Below are 19995 nucleotides of genomic sequence, written 5' to 3'. Positions count from 1 at the left end.
GCACTGTGCAAAGCTGATAGAGCTCTGCACTTCCAGCCTTGCCTCTCACAAGCCAACAGGAAACCAGAACAATGATGGTGACCACAGAAAATAAGATAGGGAAATGCACAGTATGCGTTCTAAGCATGCTTTAAGTCCTGTGCTCACATTCCTTCTGCATCACTGCAGTGTTTAAATCCATGTGTTTACTTTCACCACTACCTAAAGACGCTTTCTAAAAAAAGAAAGTGGGCCATAATTTGCACAATAAAGTGTGTATAAGAATTGAAAGTACATTATAACCCACAAACTCCTCAAAGATTTAAAACGCATCCACTAATGTTTGCAACCACTTCCTATGATTTCTTCATTATAATTATCATCATACCTATTTGTTTCACATTTAAACTTCTTCATCAAGATATAATTCAGTGATAGAACTAAGCCACGTAATGTAAAACACAATGGATTTTATTCATATCTATAAATTGTTGCCATCACCATGTGAATATTTATATCCCATTAACACTCAACCTCCATCTCCCTGCTTATATCCAGCCTTAAGCAGCCAGTTATAAGTTATTTCACTTCTGAAGATATGCCTGTTGTGGCTATTTCATCTAAGTGGAGCCATTTTTTTTTTGGAGGGGGTAACATTTCCTCCTAGAAAATAACTTCAAGGTTCACCTGTATTATGGCAGATGTTGGCATTTCCTTTTATTTTTTTTTAAACTGCTAAATGAACATTCCATTTTATGGCTATACCAAATCTTATCCATTTAACAGCTGATGACTATTTGGGCAGTTTCCACTTTTCCATTATCACGTAAGTAATGAGAGTATTGAGTCCTTAAGCTTTTGTGTGGATGCTTATTTTCATTTTCTTAGCTACACAGTTAAGAGGTAATTTCTGGATCATATGTTAACTATGTTCAGCATTTGAAGAAGTATAAAAGTAGCTGTACCACTTTATACTCACAACAAAAATGCATGGAGTTTTCAAGTTCCCCATATAGTCATAAATACCTTTTTTTTTTTTTTTTAAATTATCCATCTGTGGTAGTTTGAATGTAATTGGTCCCCATAATCTCATAGGGAGTGGCACTATTAGGAAGTGTGGCTTTGGTGGGGTGGCTATGGCCTTGTTGGAGGAAATGTGTCACTGTGGGGGTGGGCTTTGAGGTTTCCTATGCTCAGGATATCGCCCAGTGTCTCAGTCAACTTCCTGATGCCTTCAAGATGTAGGACTCTCAGTTAATACTCCAGCGCCATATCTGCCTGCCACTGTCATGCTCACCGCCATGATGATAACAAACTGGACCTCTGAAACTGTAAGCAAGCCACCCCAATTAAATGTTTTACTTTATAAGAGTTGTTGTGGTCATGGTGTCTCTTCACAGCAATACAAACCCTAAGTAAGACACTATTTTAAAAGAAACGTGCTATGAATGTCGTCCTTTGGTTTAGGTTTATATCTTCCTGATGTCAAGCTTTTTCTGTGCTCTCTGGTCATCTGAATACTTCTTTGAAGATTGAGATTATCTGCTCACTTTTTAATTAGACTATGTTTCTATTAAGAGTTCTCGATATATTCTGTCTATTATTAGGCATATAAAAGCATTTTCTCCCCATTCTGTAAGTTTTCTCAATATTTCATTAATGCCAATGTTTGCATCAATTAAGTGTTTATGTGCATGTGTGCATACGTGTTTTAGTAGTATAGAGGATCTAACCTAGGGACTCAGACATACCAGGTGAATGAATGCTCTATCACTTAGCTACATACCCAACCCTCTTTCTCCATTTTTTTTAAAGGTGCACACATATAGAAACCAGAAGCGGATGTCAGATTCCCTGGGGCATTAGGCATGCACTGATACACAAACCTGCAGCAAAGCATCAATACATATACATAAACACATCCAACTTAAAACTCTATATAGCATAAAGTTTTACTCCTGCCCCCCCCCATATTTATGTGGTATTGATTGTTTTTAATTGCTGTATTACTCTAGTTAGAATCTCCTAAAATGAAGTTGAATTGAAGTATTGATCACAGTCAGTACTATGTTATTCCTCATCTTAGGAAGAAGCTGTTTTAGTCTTTGGATCTTAAGTAAGAGTGCTTTTGCAGCAAGTTGTGAAAAATCATGGTTTGGTCACACTTTTTAAGTTATCTACTGAGATGCTTGCATGATGTCTGCCATTTATTTTAGCAACACATTGTATTACATTAATTGATCTTGGTGTATTAAACCAACCTTTCAACCCTGAGGTAAATCTCACTAGATAATGGTATATCTGAGCTTAGTCTTCAGTGATATTTCTGCCTAGTTTGGTATGGTTAATAATAGACTTCTTTAAGAAAAAAAAAAAGTGTTCTTCCCATACTTTGGAAAAGTTAGTTAGGAATTAGTATTAATACTTTAAGTATCTGGTAAATCCAGAATCCATGTTTTTTTTTTTATAATATTTTAAAAAGATTTATTTTCTTTGTATGAGTGTTTGCCAACATGCATATATGATCCTGGTGCCCATGGGACTTCGAAGGTGGTATCAGCTCCCCTGGATCTGGAGTTACAGATGGTTGTGAGCCACTATGTGAGTACTGGGAACTAAACCTGGGTCTGACCCCAAAACAACCAGTGCTCTGAACTACCGTGCCATCTCTCCAGCCTCCAGACTATAGGTATGTGTGAAATAATTCTTTTCTACACTGTAAAGATTTGTCACTTAAATTGGTTTAATAAAAAATGGACTGGCCTATAACTGGGCAGGAGAGATGGGGGTGGGGGGAGCCAGACTAGGAGAATTCTGGGAAGAAGGGCAGAGTCAGAAGAGTCACCAGCCACACATAGGAAGTAGGAGTAATAAACATGAGCCATGTAGTAGCACTAAGATAAGAAACACGGGTTAATTTAAGTTGTAAGAGCTAGTTAGTAATAAGTCTGAGCTATCAGCCGATCATTTATAATTCATATTAAGTCTCCATGTCAGTTATTTGGGAACTGGGAGGCAGGAAAGAAAAGTCTGCCTACAAATGGTGCCCAAGGTCCAGGGCCATGTACATCCACATAATCTATTTTTAAAAAAAGGATCTAAAACACACAGAAACAGAGCCAAACCCAGCTTTCTATTCTCATGTCTCTCATGTTGGGTCACAATACCAAGATGCAGCTGCTTGGGGGAAGAGCCAGTTGCCAGCTGCCATGCACTAAGCTAAGATACACTTGTGGTGGCTAATATAGCAGTTTAAGATTTGTCTCATGTGATGAAAAAATATTACAGATACACAGTAAAGACAGATTCAAACTGGAAAAAAACTCTAAACAGGTTACAGTATGTTTAAACACATAGTTTTAAAATAATAAAGTCCTTAAAAAAGGGAGTCAAGTAATTAAAAAAAAAGCCACATAAAGATGACAAGTACACACAGAGTCTAGATACTGTATGTTATTGTGTTGTCTTTGAATTTTTTGATAGCTGAGGAAGGAACGATAGCTACTAAGATACACTGGATTATAAAAACTGCTGGATTAAAACAACCTTTATATTTTTAAAATGTCTTGACTTCAAAATGGAAGTCAAAAGATATGCTACTTTGGGGAAGAGACTATGCTTTCATTTCCACAGAAACTGAGAGACCGTGGATTCATTCTAGGTTAAAGATGATCAGGGAAGACCCCCCTGAAAATCCTGACTACAAACATAAAGAAATAAAGCTAGAAGAACCAACCACAGGACACATGATATATAGTTTACCTACTCAAATATAAAACAAGAAATCATCTTTGACTAACTTGTGTACAACATACAGTCTATACTTATTAATACAGATATATATGTTACCTTTAAATGTTTATGTATTTTCATGGGGGCTAGAGAAATGGCTCAGAGGTTAAGAGCACTGGCTGTTCTTCCAGAGGTCCTGGGTTCAAGTCCCAGCAACCACATGGTGGCTCACAACCATCTGTAATGAGATCTGGTGCCCTCTTCTGGCCTGCAGGTATACATGCAAGCAGAATACTGTATAAATAAATCTTTAAAAAAAAAAAAGTTTATGTATTTTCAGAGCAAGAGGACCAGACACCAATAAAAACTGATGGCCCAGGTGATCTCATATCCAGAACAGCTTCAAGGCTGCTGGCTGAGATGACTCAGGCTCATAGAATACTACAGCCAAGACCTAACAATTATCCTGACTTTCTCAGGGTTCCCCCCAAATTACCGGCACCCCAAAACAACAGGAAGTAGTCTACAGAATGGAAAAGATGGGTTATGGGTATTTATTATCATTTAAGGGGGGTTGGTTACAAGTTAAGTTGTTTTTGGTAATGATCAGGAAAAAAGCTGAACAAAGGAGATTAGAGTCAGGGATCTCTTTCTGAAAAGAAAAGGTGGGGTGAGGGGGTTATAGAAATGACAGTATAAAAGAGTAGATTGTTAAATCTACTCTTTTTGGTTTTCCCAGACAGGGTTTCTCCGTGTAGTTTTGGTGGCTGTCCTGGATCTCGCTCTGTAGACCAGGTTGGCCTCGAACTCACAGAGATCTGCCTAGCTCTACCTCCTGAGTGCTGGGATTAAAGGCGTGCACTACCACTGCCCGGCTAGTAAATCTACTTTTAAACTAAAAAACAAACAAACAAACAAACAAACAAAAAACACCCTACTAGTCTTAAATATTTTACACTGGCATGGATTTTGGTATATTGATAGAAATTTAAAGTTAATTTTGTTATACTGTATGTGGATTTCCACTTTTGTTTGAGATATTGTGTTTATGGAGCTCATTTTAAAATGTAATGTATAATTAAGAAATGCAGATTAATAACCATCTATAAGAGTCAAACTTATAGTCATATTAGGCATGTTTTCAAGGTTATACACAGATTATATTTAGATAGAGAGAAGGTCTTCAAATACTTCAAAGACCTACAGAATATGGTATTTAATATATTTAATAACCTAAGGCTTTTCATGACAGCAAGACACATCTTCTGACAGCACAATCTACTTCAGAAAAGATGATGGGTATTGAGGAACCTCCATATGGAGTTTGCTTTTTTAATACCATTTGGACAAATATCTGCCCTTGCCTCAATTGCTGACAGTATACTATCCAAACTGGACCAGCAAGACGCAAAAGAAAGCGACTGCCAAACTTTGAAAAGACAAAGAAAGACAATCCTTCAAAATTTCCTGCTTCAGAGCTAAGTCTATCAGATATTCTAGGCCTATAGGCCAAAGATGGATACCTCAACATTACAGAGGAACTTTGGGTGACTGTCCAGGCACCCAGATGTCTCTGTCACTAGGTAAGATTTCACCCATCTGGGGTCTTTGATAGAGTTGAAGACTACATAGACTAGTCTAGTTCAAGTTTTCTTTAGTTGTAAGATGAATTTGGTAGAAAACTTTAGAGTCACGTAGATAAAAGAGTATTTTCTCTAATTTTGCCAAATACAAATGAACTAGATATTGTAACTGTAATTCTTACTTGATGACTGTTTTTGTTGTATATAATTTTACTATGTTAAAGTTAAAAATCTTCCTTTTTAATTAGACAAAAAGGGGAAAATACACAATATTCCAAAGAAACATCCACCAACAAGTATGTTTAGTTTTTTACTTTTAATTGTCAATTTAATCTCATTTGCTCTAGGTTGTACTCATTTCCTAGGGCTGCTTTAACATAATACCATAAGTCTTAAACAGTAGAAGTTTATTGTCAAAGTCATGGAGCCTACTTGTCCAAAATCGTGGCATTTGCAGAGTTCTTTCCTTTCTGAAGGCTCTAAAAGTCCTTCTATACTTGCTTCTACCTCTGCTGACAACCTTTAGTATTCCCAGGTTTACCATGATGTAATCAAACCTCTGTGTCTATCTTTATACATCCCTTTCCCTCTATGTGCTTGTCTGTCCCTTCAAGTCTCTATCCTTACTTATAAAGACACCAAGTCATTGGATTCAGGGACCACATTGACCCACCATCACTTCATTTCAACCTGACTATATTAAGACTCCAAAGGTCTAATTTTTCAAATAAAGTCACACTCATAAGTACCATCAGTTACTATTCTTTTTCAACACAACTTTGGGGGGGGGCATAATTCAACTCACAATACAGATCTATTCAAATATCTTTTTTCCCTTTCCTTTTTTCCCTCCTGAAACAATGTTTTCTCTGTGTAACATCCCTAACTGTCCTGTAACTCTCTCTATAGTCCAGGCTGGCCTTGAACTCATAGAGATCCACCTGCCTATGAATCCCAAATGCTGGGATTAAAGGCATGCACCACCACCACCTGGTTCAAATATATTTCTTAAATAAATAAATTTTGATACTTCACCTTTTCTAGAAATTTACCCCATCAAGTTATTTAATTTTCAGCATATAAATTATTCATAATATTTCCTATGCAATCTCTTTTGCCATATCCTTATTTGCCATACTTGCATCCTTATTGCCATAAAAATGGAGGTAATTCCCCCATTAGCATTCATGATTAGTTGAGTCTGTTCTTTTTTTAATCAGCAGCTTATCAATCTTCTTAATGTTTTCAAAGAAATAGCTTTTAGTTTTGCTGGATTTTTTTTAACTATTTTTATTTAATGTGTATGGGGGTCTTGCCTGCATTTATGTCTGTACAGTGCCCACAAAAGCCAGAAGGCAGCACAGGATCCCCTGGAACTTGAATTAAGACAGTTGTGAGCCACTATGTGGGTCTTAGGACTTGAACCAAAGTCCTCTGGGAGAGCAGTTAGTGCTCTTAACTACCGAGCCATCTTTCTAGCCCCTTTATTTTTTTCTCTATGATTTTCTATACTATTTTATTTATGTGTGCTCTGATCTCATTTTTCTGTTTGTTTTAGATTAGTCTGTTCATATTTTTTCAATTTCTTAAGGCAGTGGTTAGGATACTGGTTTGGGACTTTTTACTGTAGGCATTTGAAACCATAGATTACTTATACTGATAATTAGATATCAAGTTTCATTTTAGTTCATCAAGCTAGTCTATAATTTCTTCTAGGATTTGTTCTATCTTCTAACAAAAGTGTTTCAATTTCCACACTTGTGAATTCATTGTATTTCCTGTTACATGTTTTTAATTTTCATTCCACCTTGTTGGAAAACTAAGATTGCAACCTTTTAAAAATTAATTTAATTATTAATTTTTGGGTCTAGGGTGTAGCTGAGTCAAGAATGCTTGCATACATTGGAGCACTCTGGGTTTGATCCTCAGAACTGCAGGGGAGAATCTGTCTTATGTCCTAATACATGGCCTATCCTAGAGAATGTTCCACATGTACCTAGTAAAAGCGAGTAATGTGGTCTTGTGTGTATTAAGTTGCTGGGTTTACATGATTCATAATGTTCTGGTTTTCCCCATGTACGAAGCACAGCATCAGTATTTGCCCAGGCTCAATTGAACATAGCATTCTCCTTCGTACACCTCCAAAGTACTGAAATTGCAAGAGTAAATCACCTCATCCAATTTGGTAAGTAGTTTCTGATGGCATTTCTATATACCATTGTTATGACTTCTCAGGGTCTCTGTCAGGTCTGGTTCTCTTCCAATCTATTTGCTCTTCCTCCAAACTGCAAGCTGATCTGTCTATACTTGGGCCATACATTAAGCTGTTATCCTCCAATGGCTGTTAGCTGACTATTCTGTTTTTGCCATATACTAGGGCATAAATTGCTAAGCCTGTTGCAACAAAAATGAGGTCATTTTGCAGTGGTAAACTGTCACTAATATTTGAAACTCAGATTTCAAGAAGGCTTTTCTTTGCTTGCTTCTTTTTTTCTGTTAATGCTGACTTTCTCTCTCTCTCTCTCTTTGTTTTTTTTTTTTGAGGCAGGTTTTCTCAGTTTAGCCCTGGCTGTCCTGGAACTTGCTTTGTAGAAAGGGCTGGCCTGCCTGTCTCCCAAATGCTGGGACTAAAGGCATGCACCATCACTGCTTGACTTAATGTTAACTTTTTTTTAAATGAATCTATGGGGATATAATTACAACAATGAAATACAGATTAACATGCCTCCAATCTCAGAAACAATTCATAACTAACATATATTTCTGGGAAAAATATTAGCCCATTCCCCCATCCCCACATTTCCCAAATGTTAACTTTTTTTTTTTTTTTTTGGTTTTTCAAGACAGGGTTTCTCTGTGTAGCTTTGCACCTTTCCTGGGACTCACTTGGTAGTCCAGGCTGGCCTGGAACTCCCAGAGATCCGCCTGGCTCTGCCTCCCGAGTGCTGGGATTAAAGGCGTGCGCCACCAACGCCCGGCCGTAACCAAATGTTAACTTTTTAACACATATTATTTCAATTGTTACTAAAAAGGAGCTACCAACCTCCTCTGAATTGTTCATCAAAAAGATTTTGTTTTTAATAATGCCTTCAGGTACTTTCTAACTCTATTCTAATTTGTCCATCTAGAAAGAGTTGTAAGAGTTCTCTGTTCTTAAGGTCTATCTCATCCGTTAGAATGTCTGGGCTTCTGTGTAAGAGTTAAGAGACTTAAACGCTGTTACATGGTTGTTTTGAAATTACTTTTACTGGCCGGGCACATGGTTCAATCAGTAAAACTGTCATGAAAGTACAAGGGACTGAGTTCAGGCACTGAGCACTCAGGGAAAAAGCCAGACAAGCATGGCCGACAATATCAGCACTGGCGAGGCAGACACTGGATCCCTAGAGCTTGTTGGCCGACTGTCCAGCCAAACAGAAGGGTGAACTTCAGTTTCAGTGAGAGACTGTCTCAAAAACTTAAGGCGGTTAGGAACTAAAAAACACACCTCCATTAACCTATGTACTCTATCCACATGAGAATGAATACACTTCCAAGTCCAACTGTGTGCACACATGCACACACATACTACACGTACAAATGACTTTTTCAGTTAAATGGCTGTTTCACTGGCTTTTATGCAGAATAATTAAAATTAAAAACAACATAATCATACACTTTGTTTTGCTTTAACTATACTTTCTATCAACTGCTCCTAGACATACTGTTTAAAAATTTATAGCAAGTCAGGTGTGCTGGTGCATGCCTTTAATCCCAGCAACTCAGAAGGCAGAGGCAGGCTGAGTTACAGGTCAGCCTGGTCTCTAGAGAGAAACCTTGTGTTGAGGGATGTATTTTATAGTGATAATGCATCAATAACACATGGCTTACTGTCCTATCCTTTGCTGTATATACATACACAAAATACAAAAAGAGCCAAAACAAGGAAGTTTATGTGGCATTGAGCCAAAAGAACTCAACAGCCAGGTGACAGTAAATCGACAACAGAATAGTCCAGTGTTGCTCCCCTACCACATGTGTGTTTTAAATAGATGCATTATATACAAGTTTGGCAAAAAGTAACAAAAATATGTGATACTGTTCTATTTAAAAAAAAAAAAAAAAAGACAGTGGATGCTCCAATTATAAAAAAAAGAAGCTTTTGGCCAAAGCCAAATAGGAATAAAGATGAAGGTCTAAGCTAGAATTTCTTTCTTCTAGAAGCTACTTCCTTTAGAATAAGTTGGTAAGTCGGCTCCCACCCACAGTTAATTCTGTCACCAAAATCCACTTGATGATCATAACCACATAGTACTGAATAGTTAACCACACAGTTCTAAAGGAGCAACAGTGGGAAGGAGCAATAGTAATGAGCTAAGATCTTCTCCAGTAAGACAAAGTTCTTTACTAAAAACTTCAATGAGGGTTGGAGAAACAGCTCAGCAGTTAAGACCACTGGTTACTCTTCCAGAGGACCCAACAATCGATTCCCAGCACCCATATGGCAGTTCACAACAGTCTGTAACTACAGGAGGCCCAATGACCTTTTCCAGCTTACTTGGCACTGCATATACATGATACACAGACATACATGCCCAAAATGCCCACACACATAAAAATAAAAATAAATAGAAACCTTTGAAAATATATCCGGTTGTTGTCTTATTACTCTTTTGGGGGGCCCGTCAGCCAGCTCCCAAATAAATCACACACAGAGTCTTATTATTACTTATGAATGTCCGGTCTTAGCTTAGCTTAGTTTCTAGCTAGCTTTTCTTAACTTTAAATTATCTCAACTACCTTTAGCCTCTGGGCTTTTTCCTTTCTCTTACTTCCGTAAATCTTACTTTTATTCCGTGGCTTGCTGGTTGTGTAGTTGGGTGGCTGAGGTCCTTCCCTTCTCTGGCTGCTAGATTCTTGCTCTCCTCCCAGATTTCTCCTTCTATATATTCTCTCTGCCTGCCAGCCCCACCTATCCCTTCTCCTGCCTTGCTATTGGTCAGTTCTTTATTAGACCATCAGGTGTTTTTAACAGGCACAGTAACACAGCTTCACAGAGTTAAACAAATGCAACATAAGCAAAAGTAACACACCTTAAAATAATTATTCCCCAACAATGTCCTCTTGTAACTTAATATTGTACTTTACTACTTTTTGGAGTGGCAAGGCAATAAAAATCTCCAAAAGATGTTTTCAAATATAGAGTGTATCTTTGTCTATTTTATGCCACTGTAAGAAAATATCTGAGTGAGTTGGGCTGTGATGGTGCATGCCTTTAATTGCATCACTCAGGAGGCAGAGGCAGGTGATCTCTTTGAGTTCAAGGGCAGCTTGGTCTACAGAGCAAGTTCCAGGACAGCCAGGGCTACACAGAGAAACCCTGTCTCAAAAAAAAAAAAAAAAAAGAAAAGAAAAGAAAAAAGAAAAATATCTGAATAGGCTAGGGGCAGTGGGTAAAGGCACTTACCACACACTCCTAGAAAATAAACAGGTAAATAAATAAATAAATAAAAATTTAAAAGGGAGGGAGGGAAAGAAGCTACATCCTAAGAGAAAATAGCTGTACATCACACCTGACCAAAAGGTTTATAAAGAATATATAAAGAACGATTATAATTTAGTAAATTTCTTTAAGTGGCAAACAGGCTAAAGAAATATTTTACCATATATATGGTAAAACACACACACACACACACACACACACACACACACGTTTGTCTATGTATAAGCAGAGAGAGGAAAGGAAAGGAAGCAGGGAGAGATGAATATGAATGAAATCTCAACACCAATTGTCATCCAAGGAATAAAAAAGAGAACTGTCATGAGACAGATACTACCTACAGAAGACAGCCACTGGGTAATGTGAAGACTGGCAACAGTAACACTAGCATGATGTGGAACACTGGTGTTCTCTTACAGTTGATGGAAGATGAGGAACATACACTACTACTCAGCATGAAAACAGACTCAGTGCCCTCAAAGAGACTTATAAATGAGTAAGTCACAACAGTCATCATCTAACAACAATTCAAAGATCCACTAAAAATGAACAGCTTGTGGACAGAGATGGCTCAGAGGTTGAGAGCACTCACTGTTCTTTTGGAGAATGGAGGCTGAGTTCCAAGCATCATATGGTAGCTCACAACAGTCTGTAACTCCAGTTCCAGGGTATCTGATACTTTCTTTGGACCCCTGAAGTCACTAGGCACACATGTGTTACACACACATACATGCAGGACAGACACTCATATACATAAAATATGTTACAAAGAAACGATGAGCTAAACTGTGCCATATCTATGCTAAGGAAAACCACAATAAAATAAAAAGGAACAGAACATTATACATAAAAACAATTAGGGGTCTTGAAAATGCAGGATCATACATAGTTCTAGGAAAGATAAAACTCTAGTGATTACACAAGTCTGGAAGTCTGGGGAAGGGACAAACTACAAAGGAGTAAGGGGAAAAACATCAGGATAAGTGGAACTGTCACAAAGCTGGTGGGATATATATATATAACTTTTACCAAAACCAACTAACCCTACTCTTTGAATTAGCTTTACTGTATAAAAATATTACCTCAATTTTGAAAGACAACTGAAAATTAGTTTCAGGGTAGTAAAGATACTAGGTTCCAAATGTGTCACTGGAGTAAATGTTCCACTGCAGGTAAGAAGTGTTCTGTTAAGGGTCACATAGTAAATACTTTAAGGTCTTACAAGCCACATGCAAGTTCTGTTGCATATACAGTCTCTTCTTTTAACTTGGGCAAGACTTAGTGACAGAGCACATTTTGTTGACCTGATAGAAATGTGAAACTTCTCCCAGATTTAAAACAACTATAGCCCCAGGGGTCCCTGGAATAGCAAAGGTGTCACTGAATAAACAATGCAAGAAACTTATATCAGCATGGAAGTCAGCACTCACAGCAATAAACTGTTAATAAAGTTAAATTTTAAATAGTAAGGTCGAACATTTCTTACCATTTCTTTTATAAGTCTAACATTTGTCACCCTACATCTGGGGAGGTAAGACTGGAGAGAGAAGCTTAAATGGCTTCTTATTTTCTCGAGGGAATGAAAGAAAAGGAAATGGAAAATCAAATGACAGGTTTCACGTAGAAGAATAAAGCAGCCCGGGTTCCCCCAGTGTAACACAAAAGTGAAAGGATGACTTTTGAAAGCTACTCCTACCTAAATACATACCTACTATGTGCCTTATTATCTAAATGCAGGTGCAATTGTTACGATTTCATACCACAGGGCACACTACAAAAACCTAGGCAATAAAAGCAAGTGTATATACACAAGTGGTGTAGTAATTATGTTAGAACAGTCTTCTGGGGTTATGATTCCATAGCTACAGCCCTGCCTGTTACCCACGGCTTCCTGACATTTTAAGTAATAAGCTAAAAAGAGCTGACAAGATGCAATTCACTGATTTAAATGCCAATTTCCTTCATCTGATTATTTTAAATGCCAGCAAGTCCTAGATAAAACGGCTCCACCACTTTAAATGTTCATATACTTTAAGGTCAATTATCTAAGAGAGAATCTTAAATTACTGTTCTTTATATAAACAAAGTAAATACATTTTTTTGCTGTATTGTATATAAATGCTATCTTCAGTTTGGATAAGCAGACTACCAAGTTAATGAGTAGGAAATCAACCAAGTTTAAAGGCTGAAATACACTGAAGCTCTTTTTAATTTGGGAGGGATTGTTTAATACATCTGAAAAGAGAGTATGTGAAGAACTGAAACACAAGGAAGTAATGGTTCAACACAAATGACTCTACAAGAATTAGGATTTCAGAGAGGTAGAGACATTAACATAAATATTTTTAAAAATAAGAAACTGAAAACTCCATGATCGGATAAAGTCTCTAGGAACATCTGTGAAGAGTATAGTAAGACAGTCAGGCAGCGGTGGCACACGTCTTAGTCCCAGCACTCAGGAGGCAGAGGCAGGTGAATCTCAGTGAGTTTGAGGCCAGCCTGGTCTAAAAGCGAGTTATAGGACAGCCAGGATTGTTTCATAGAGAAACCCTGTCTTGAAAACCACCAAACCAAAAGAGTAGTAAGACTCTTGCCATTAGTGTTAAAATCGAGTCCTTCAGCCAGCTGCCCGCTGCTCAAGGGCTTCTCATATGAATACTAGATCCATGACTGAGCACCATCAGTGCCTTTATCTCCCCCTGGCTGGTGCTTTTGTGTAATGAGGGTAATGTACAGTTGTTGGTTTTACTATTGAAAGTAAGTAAATCCTTTAAAAAAAAAAAAAAACCACACAAGCACTTAGTATTAAGTTGTTAATATTCCAAACAATTAAATGTTTAATACAATCCCTATCAAATGGTAACTATTCCAGCAGTCCCCCACATACACACATTTTCTTAGCTTTTTAATGAAGCAGACCTGCAACTTCATAAGCTGAAGGAAAATGGCAACCATCCTGTAGGCATCTGAAAGAAAATGAATCATCCTCTAGACATCTATCTTTTGGAACATCTTAAAGTAACTCTACAGAAAGTGAGTTTTGATGTAGTATTCAAAATGTACAGCAGCTCACCATTTGCTGTGGATAGTTTTCTTACATTATACAAGCACAATCTATTAAAAAGTATGAAAGATAAATATAAACCACCCTCACAGTTAATAATAAGGATCTCTACTTACTGGAAATTCAAAGTTGACAACATCCCCAATTTTCATTCAACAGCCCAACAGATAAGAAGGCTTTCTGAAAATTTTATCCACTCTGTTCTTTTGACTATGGATGTCCCTAGATGTCCATGGTCATTTTAAGTGAAAGGATATAAAACCATCCATTTAGGATAATACCATCATAAAGTTTAAGCATTATGAACTCTTATGGCACTGTATCTGTGGCACTGGACAGCCCTAGTTTTATATCTTATATCATCTATTTCTTAATTCTTCTACTAGACTATTATACCTATAAAAGTACTATCTGTGGGAGCTGGATAAATGGATCAGTCAGTAATTAAAGGTACTAGCTACTTTTCAAAGGATCTAGGTTTAAATTCCCTACATGGCAGTTCCCAACTGTCTGCAACCCCAGTTCCAGGTTATCCAACCCCCTCTTCTGGCCTCTGAGGCCACCTGCACACATGTGTACCAACAGATACACATAAATTAAACCTTTTAAAAATGAATAACCAAAACAAACATACAATACAACCACAAAGAGGTATACTCAAAGATGCAAATCAGAGTGGCAAGATGACTCGGCAGATGAAGGCGCTTTCCTCCAAATCTGAGGACCTAATTTTGAGCTGAGACCTACATGGCGGAACTCCTGCAAGTTGACTTCTGACCCGCATATCCCACACCTCAATAAATAAATGTAAGAAAAAATTATAAAGAAAATACAAGTAATATTGTAAAGAACTTAAATCTAATAAAAAATGACGAGAGAAGAGAAATAGTATAAAAATAGTCTTTTATAATAGAGGGGAAAGAAGAGAAAGATAGTCCATGTGCAAACACCCAGAACTTGGCAGGCAGAAAGAAACAGGTAGATCTCTGTGAGTTCTAGGTCAGCCTTATCTAATAGAGACAGAGAGGGAGAGGGGGGAGGAGAGGGGGAGAGGGACAGAGGGAGAGAGAGAGGGAGAGAGAAATGGTGGGAGGGCTCTTCTCAAGGAAGAAAAAGGAAACTTTTTTAGAAAACCACGGTGCTGTGGATATTACTCTGTATAAATAAAATGCTGACTGGCCAGTGGCCAGGCAGGAAGTATAGGCGGGACAAGCAGAGAAGAGAATTCTGGGAAGTGGAAGGCTGAGGCAGGGAGACACTGCCAGCCACCACCTGTGAAGATGCTGGTAAGCCATGAGCCACATGGCAAGGTACAGATTTATAAAAATGGGTTAATTTAAGATATAAGAACAGTTAACAAGAAGCCTGAGCCATTAGGCCAAACAGTTTAAATAATGTAAGTGTCTATGTGTTTATTTTATAAATGGGCTGTAGGACTGCCAGGGCTTGGCGGGACCCGGAGAGAAAACTCTCTAGCTACACCACAGAACTTTAGAATCAATAAAATCTTAGAACCCTAATGTCTATACAAAATGCCTTTTTTATGCTAACAAAATGTAACACTATAGGAGTAATTTTTTATTTAATATGAAGACTTTAGTAATTTTTTTCTTGCTTCAAAATACAATGCTGAATGAAGTCATTTTACCAATTAATTTTCATGAAACTACCTTTCTTCTTGGTGTGCTAGTATGCTAGTAATGAACAGTAATCCAAATGAGGATTATAGAACTCTATCAACAAGTTAGCAGGCAAGAGTCTTAATGTTTAAGGTATTCTTGCCTTGTTGAATCCCTAACAACTGTGACTCCTAGAGTTACACTGAGTGTGTCCTAATTCCCAGCATTGTTTATAGCTAATTTCTTGGTGGGTTTCTTACAGTCTTGCCTTATTCAGCCATTCCTTCCTTCCGTTTGTTTTGTTTTGTTTAACTTTTACTTACGTGCCTATGTGTGTATGTATATGGGCATATGCACGTGGGGGAGGGGGTTGTGCCAGTGAAGTCGAGAAGAGAATGTTGGATCCCCTGGAGCTGGAGTTTCTGGTGGTTGTGAGCAGTCTGACTGAGTACTGAAGTGAACTTGGGCCTTCTGCAAGAGCAGTATAAAATCTCCAGCACTCTATGCCTGTTTTAATTTCTTCCTCTCCAGCTTCTTCTAAGAATAGAAACTGCTCAAGCTTCCATCCTGCTCCAAAAATCTTGTCTTAAACCCTTATCTATGCATTCTCTGCTCTTGTTTTCCTTATCACTCTTTTTAATTACTTGAAAAATTAGTACTACGTCTCCATTACTTAACATACACAATCACCTAATTTCTCACTAATATTAACTGTCAGACTTACAGTCTAGCTCTCCTCATCCTGGCAAGTCATTCTCTTAGAGTGTATTCTGGGGGCACTCATTTGCCTCACTTAAAGTCCATTCTATTCTGAGAAATGGCCCAGGAAGTCTATGTTAGTACAATAAAGATGACCACAGACTCTGTACTTTGTTACATGTGGAACCTGGAAGGTACTTGATGAGAAGCAGGCAACTCTTTTATTCTACTGTTCTTTCCAATTTGATTTTTGTCTACTTCCTAAAATGAAGGTCCTCTGCAAGTCTCAAAGACTTTGCTTCAAAATTCTCCCAAGTTTTCATCCCGCATACTGTATTTCAATTTGGTTTATAAAACTCTATTTGGACTGGACATTTTCAATTATATGCTTATTTTCACTATACACAACTTTCCAGGTAACTCATTGGCTATTTCACCTTTCTCCCCTTCCTCAAAATCCACCTGAGCTTGGAAGTTGAACTTAGTATCACTTCCTTCTCCTTTATTTACATCCACTAAACATTTACATAATTCATGTATAATCACCAAGTACTGGTAATGCTTTAGTACAGATTCTCTAACAAATCTTCCCTGTGACTATTCAAATTAAAGACCCTAGTTCAGGCTTGTTTTCTGGGTTCTTGCTAGATCCTATGCTTTTCTCATTATAAATATCTCTCTACTGCACGCTAAAAAACCAACTACTTAAATCAATGACTTAAGTAAAGATTTCCTTTTGAGGAAACTCAGGAAACTGAGTTCTACTTCCTTGATAAAGCAACTCCAGCATCTGCTATTTTTATTATTTATATTTTCTTGTATTAACAATTAGCTCTAAAAATGCTTACATGAGAATTGGAACTTTGTCCTTAAAGTTTCCTACCTGTGGTTTCAGGTATTACTGTACCACCATGCCCATCTTATGCCTAAAAAAAAAACAACTTTTAAAGGCTAAATGCCAGGCATGGTAGCACTCAGGAGACTGAGGCAGGAGAATTGGGAGTATAAGACCAAACTGGTCTATTCAGTAAATCTATCTCAAAACAAAAAACCAGTACCTTCTCCCTCCCAAAAACATATTTAAGAAGCAGATGAGTAAGAAATGAAGATTCTGAATATATTCTTGACACATGGATACACTCAAAATACACATTAATGTAATTTTTCAAGTTTATGAAAACTCTCAGCTTCTTATTTAGTAAATACACAGAATACTTTTGCCAATAAAGAGAAAAGGGAAAAGGGAAAGATGTGAGCAAGCCAGGAAGTTAGGATTCACTGGCTCCCAGCATAGCTACAACTGGCCTTTTCAAACAGCATTAAGCTCTTACTTTTCTTATTCTTTCCAAGTAATTCTAAGTCCTGCTTAATTCTTCCTCATACTTTCAATATTTCCAGTTATTTTTGTTAAACAATCTGGATTAACGCCAAAAACAAAGGTGAAATCTCAATTATGTGGCTTTGCCTATAACAGTCTCTAACCCCTTCTTTCCATTTTCTTGTTTGTAAAATAAGAATATCTTTAAACCAACTTCACAGGATTGTTTTGATGATTAAACTGTTGCTGTGGGATGGTCTGTATGTCAAATTGCTCTGATTGGTCAATAAATAAAACATTGATTGGCCAGTGGCCAGGCAGGAAGTAGGTGGGACAAGGAGAGAGGAGAATTGGGGGAAGCAGAAGGCGGAGGCGGAGAGACACTGCAGCCGCCGCCATGACAAGCAGCATGTGAAGACGCCGGTAAGCCACCAGCCACGTGGCAAGGTATAGATTTATGGAAATGGATTAATTTAAGCTATAAGAACAGTTAGCAAGAAGCCTGCCACGGCCATACAGTTTGTAAGCAATATAAGTCTCTGTGTTTACTTGGTTGGGTCTGAGCGGCTGTGGGACTGGCGGTTGACAAAGATTTGTCCTGACTGTGGGCAAGGCAGGAAAACTCTAGCTACAAACTGTTAACATACAAAAAGTATTGGCAAAGAGGATGCTCAAAAGATGGTGGCTACCTTTACCTATAAATTATATTCTCTAACCTCTGTGGTATTTTACTAAAGTAGTTTCTTTTATTGGTCGTTTTACTTTCTATAGTTTAAGTTACCCATGGTCAACTATAGTCCAAAACTATGAAATGCAAAATTCCAGTAATAATTCACAAGTTTTGTTGTGTGCTGTCATGGGTAGTGCAGTGAAATCTCAAGCTGCTTCACTCTGGTCCAGTGCAGACATGCTATACGCAACAGCTGTTACTTATCGAATGAACTGCCATGCTATCACATAGTAGACTGTATTTCACTAAACAATGCCCCAAAACACTAACGTAGTGAGGTTGGAAATTCTGATATGCCATAAAATAGTTCATATAAGTTAAAGGTGAAAATTCTTAATATTATAAGGATTAAAAAAAAATATGCTGGACTGGAGAGATGGATCAGAGGTTAAGAATATGTATTATACTTCCCAGAAATACCAGAATTCAATTCCTAGCACCCACATCAGGTGACTCAGAGCTGCCTTTAATTCCAACACCTAGGGAATCCAACACCTCTGCTCTTCACTGGCATAACACCTGTCCCAACACATACATATACACATGATTAAAAAACAAAAATCTTTTAAAAATTGTATGCTGAAGCTGCTAAGAAACTAATACACGTTAAAGTGAAATAATAAATAAAATTAAAAAAAACAAAAAACCAACAAAGTGACAGGCCCAATCTGTGAAATTGTGAAAGAAAGTAAAATGTGTGCTAGTTTTGACAAAGTTATAGCCATGATACATCAAAGCACTTAGTTAAGGCAGACGAGACATTAAATTGATGAGTGGAAGCATGAACAGGAAATGTTCTGATTGTTACAACTTTAGTCACTATTGTTAACCTCCTATTGTGCCTAATTATAAAGTATAAGCTTTTATATACAGGAAAAACAGTATGTATACATGACTCAATACTATCAATGATTTTAAGCACTAACCAGAAGTCTTAGAACACATTCCTCCAGAAAGAGGGAACACTGTAAACTACAGGTAAGTATCAGTTCAATTTCCCAAAGACAGATAGCTACTTTTGATTTTTTTCACTTACATATAAATAAATATCAAAGTTGTATTTACATTATCCATTCTAACAGCCTTATTAGTCACTAAAATTTCAATTAGCTTAAATTTAAAAAAACAAAAACAAAACATACATCTACCTTTTTCTCAAACAGGCCATTACTTCTGCTTTTCTAGACATACTCTAGATTATCTCATCATTAACCCCAAACTCAAGACTCCAGTAACATGTACAATACTATTACATATTATCATATTTTCTTGGTATTTCCATTTTTTTTTCTATTTTTACAGATGAGAGCATCAAAGCAATGTGTTTATTTCTAAATTCTAATATTTCTCAAGTAAGATGTTACAAATGGGGGCCTGGAGAGATGGCTCAGAGGTTAAGAGCACCAACTGCTCTTCCAGAGGTCCTGAGTTCAATTCCCAGCACCCACATGATGGCTCACAACCATCAGTAATGAGATCTGGCGCCCACTTCTGTGTACATAATAAATAAATCTTTAAAAAAAAAAAAGATGTTACAAATGTCTACAAAGAGTCCCAAGACATAAACATTTTTAATATAATACAACAAAGGCTATTTATAAAAATTTATATTGCTTAGGTTCCTTCACTTCCTATTTTCCAGTACTGGATGGCTGTCTTTAAAAAAAAAAAACAAAAACAAACAAACAAACAAACAAAAAACCAAAAAAAAAAAAAACACAGAGATTGTATGGTGTTGAAAGAAGCAAACAGACTCTTTGAACCAGCTGAGCTGACAAACAGAAACACTCTT

The 19995-nt window shown here is 37.2% G+C and overlaps 1 protein-coding gene across 15 annotated transcripts in view; it reads right to left on the bottom strand.

Annotated features, from left to right (window-relative positions):
- The window catches only part of Lcor (ligand dependent nuclear receptor corepressor), a 133312-nt gene that overhangs the window by 51831 nt on the left and 61486 nt on the right, over positions 1–19995 (bottom strand). The gene's annotated exons all lie outside the window — the stretch shown is intronic.

Source organism: Peromyscus maniculatus, chromosome 1 (genome assembly GCF_049852395.1).
Source record: "Peromyscus maniculatus bairdii isolate BWxNUB_F1_BW_parent chromosome 1, HU_Pman_BW_mat_3.1, whole genome shotgun sequence".
Taxonomy (NCBI): Eukaryota; Metazoa; Chordata; class Mammalia; order Rodentia; family Cricetidae; genus Peromyscus; species Peromyscus maniculatus.
Note: the sequence above shows the minus strand (reverse complement) of the source record. Positions and strands in the feature narration are given on the sequence as shown.